At 31.8% G+C, this 3,715-nt stretch overlaps 1 pseudogene; it reads left to right on the top strand.

Annotated features, from left to right (window-relative positions):
- The first annotated feature begins 2,359 nt into the window (after positions 1-2,359).
- LOC145162494 (auxin-responsive protein SAUR23 pseudogene) lies at positions 2,360-2,939 on the top strand (annotated as a pseudogene).
- The last annotated feature ends 776 nt before the right edge of the window (positions 2,940-3,715 follow it).

Consider the following 3,715-nt stretch of genomic DNA (forward strand, 5'->3'; position numbering starts at 1 on the left):
ACCTCGGGGGTAGCCCGTGACACTTGTATGGAAGACCATTAGGTAGCCCATGACACTTGGATATCAGACCATGGGGGTAGCCCATGACAATTATATGTATGTTGTGTGGTACTTTGTATGTTATGTGATATTTGGGAAAATCACTGAGCTTTTGCTTACAGTTTGTATTGTGGTTTTAGGTACTTCCGGTACTAAAGGGAAGGGTCCGACTTGATGACGCAGCATTCACTCTCCACTATTTTCCGCAGTTACTGATGTTGTTACTCTGATAATTTGACATGTTTATTTGTAATGGATTTTGGAGAAAATTATGACTGTAACTGTTAATTAAAAATGAAAAAAAAATTATCGGTATTTTTGGGCTGTTACAATATTTAATTCAAGAAAATGTGAAAAATATCAAAAAGAAACACAAGAAACTTCAATGGCGTAGTAAAACATTAAAAAAAATTTTAAAAATGCAAATAAAATAACTGAAAAACTAAGTATATATTAATCTAAAAAAAAGTTATTTTAAGAAAAACATTTTTTTGAAAAATAAACAAAAACAAAAAAATATAAAGAAAAACAAAAAAAAAACCAAAAAAATAACGAAAAAAACTTATGAAAACTGAAAAACCAAGTTTATTATTATCAAAAAAGTTTAAAAAAAAATAAAAAAAAATAAAAAATAAAAACGAAAAAGAAAAACACATTTAAATAATGTTGAATGAACGTTTATCACGCATGTTTATTTGCTCGAATCCATATTATGTTTTATAGACCTGCGTCTTATGTGAACGCATTACAACCAAGTAAATAAGTTTGATGTTTGTTATCTTAACGAAATGACCAGTAAAAAATGGTCGTCCGGGTTCTTACCAATTTTTGGTTCCTATCAAATACAGAGATAAAAACATATATATTTAATTTAAATGGTCGCAATAATATATAACCGTTTTATCTGTAGCAGTAAAGGACGAAAAGTGGAAACTGATTAGGCAGGCGCCGGTTAAAAGGATGAAAAAGATGGTAGTCATTTATTTTTGTGGTTATTTTAATAAAAGGTAGGTCCACATTTGTTTTTACAGATTTTGTAAACAAGTTTCGGTCTATCATATTTTGGTAAATAAAATTTAAAGTACACCATTGTGTACAAAATCTCCCCTTTCCATATCGACACAGATTGTTTCTGGCCTCCATTTTCTTCGTTTACAACGACATTTTTTTATTGATAGCATTCTTAGATCTAACAAACGCAAGAAAATTATTTTCAATTGGTCTTGCTGATCTCAAATGCCGATGGACTTTTGTCATTAGAAAAAATCCATCAGTATGATTACCGTAGTATGAGTAAAATTTTGGCTACCATTGCCGCATTTCTCAACGTATATACATGACTCCTTGAACAAAAACACGATGTTATATTTCGGAATCTGTTTTCATCCTTAATTCTGATATCTTCCAATTATTTAAATTTTGTTCCTTCGTATATTTTTTGTAATATGAGTTCTGGTGGATGTACACCCTCGCATGGTTTTGCGACTTGTAGCCCATTACGTCTATAATAGTAAGAGATAGATGCAAGAATAAAACACTGACAATGGTCCCACTCCACGGGATGGGCAATTGCAAAATTTCAAAAAAATTTAATAGTAATATACAATTGGCATTTTTGGAAATACTATGGCTTCTAAAAGGTTGTAACAATGGAACAATGGGCTATATGCCTATTGCCTATATTTATTCTCACCACAATCAGGCCACTTATGTTATTATATGTAGCTTTCAAACAGATTGTATATAAGGGGCATCTTGCAACCCTCGAAACATTGGCCAACTTGAAAATAATATGTGTATTTTAACACATCAATAAGTGTTTCATGGAAATGATTGGTCCTGACACGATTCGTTATATTAATTAAGTTGATTTACATAAGGGTGACTTAATTTGTTCTTTGTCAAATGTATGCGATCGTGGACTTTGACACATGAACTTAAATTAACTTCCGTAATTTCGTTGGTCAACTAAAATATAACAACACTGATCAGATTGCATTCTTTTCAGTCAAAAATGACATTTGGTTCATTACTTGACTACTTGTGGTATTTTGAAGGTGAATGACTCATTATTATTGCCCATTATAAAAAAATAGGGTCTTCCTCATTTCTGATCTTGATTTTGTTTAAACAAGTAGGCCATTATTTTATGACGGAGTGGAGAGTATGATAGAAAAATATATATATTAGATGGGTAATAAACGTAGTAAAGCCATGTGAGCCCACACATGACTTAGGCCCCGTCTAGCATCATCCATTATCAGATTTCCATTTAGATAGCTGGCTAGTTGATTGTACTAGACACTATAAATTAAAAGCTTCGTACTCGAGGCTCCATCAAAGCCAACCTCCAAATCTAGTTCCTCAATTCCACAAACTAGTTTTTCGTTTCCTAAAAAATAACTATCTTTTGTTGATCAAGATACATGGGCGTTTTCCGTATGCATTCGATGGTTGCTAATCTGAAACAGATGATGAAAATGCACAAGAAAAACCAACCAGATGTTCCCAAAGGACACTTGGCTGTGTATGTTGGTGAAACCCAAAAGAAGCGGTTTGTTGTGCCTTTGTCTTACTTGGACCAACCCTTGTTCCAAGATTTGTTACGTAGGTCAGAAGAAGAATATGGATTCTACCATCCAATGGGAGGACTTACTATTCCCTGCCATGAAGAAACATTTGTCTACCTTTCGGCTCAACTGCATGTTTTGTAGTTTGAAAACAACATTTTTCACCCTAGCTAGAAAAGTGTTCGGACCACCACGATTTTGTATTTTATGTCATTATCTCAATGAGAATATGTATAATATATAGCATTATTCATTTATTCTAGACTTTGTACAAAGGTGTTTATTAATTTCCATGTGGTAAATGTATACGAATAGGTATTTTTCTTCTCATTTGCAAAGACATGGTTCTTAATGAAGTTTTCAGCTGTTGTTAAATTTCACTAGATGGTCATCGATTCATGATTAATCTTAGCATGTATAGTTCTATATGTATAGTTGAGGGAGTGGTTATACCAATTACGTAGGGCTAGGGTAGATAGAAACAATTTTATTTACTCTATATATATTCATGCACGCTTAATTCACTAAAGGGATGTATAAGGCGTAAATAAAAATTGATAAAGCATATGTCTACACATAAAAAGCACTTCACTAAAGACATGTATATCAGCATATGGAGTAAATAAAAATTGATAAAGAACTCTTTCGAAAAAAATTGATAATAAAGAATATGTGTACACATAAATGACACTTTATGGGAAAAGACCACTAATATCGAGACAACTATTACTCAAAAATATGGAAAACTAGTTAAACCACCAAAATGTGTTTAATGCATATCGAGACACGTTTAACTATAGCTTTGGAATGATATTGTATTGACTAGAATAATATCTTCATTATATTGTAATATGAATTAAAGCAAATTGTTAAAATAAAGTAATTCAATTAAAAAGAAAATGAGTTGCTAATTGTGACCATAAAACTTAAATGGCATGTAGTGTATTTGAAAATCATTATGTGATTTGTTTAGTAATATTATAAAACTAAACAATAGGAGTCTTTCTCATAAAGCACATTCGGGCATCATGATCATTTTCTTGGGGTTTGTGTGGGTGATTTGGAATCATGGAGATGAGATTGTTTTCAAGAACATGGCAAAGAGT

This window comes from Lactuca virosa, chromosome 3, assembly GCF_052849685.1.
Source record: "Lactuca virosa cultivar CGN04683 chromosome 3, Lactuca_virosa_CGN04683_v6, whole genome shotgun sequence".
NCBI classification, from domain to species: domain Eukaryota; kingdom Viridiplantae; phylum Streptophyta; class Magnoliopsida; order Asterales; family Asteraceae; genus Lactuca; species Lactuca virosa.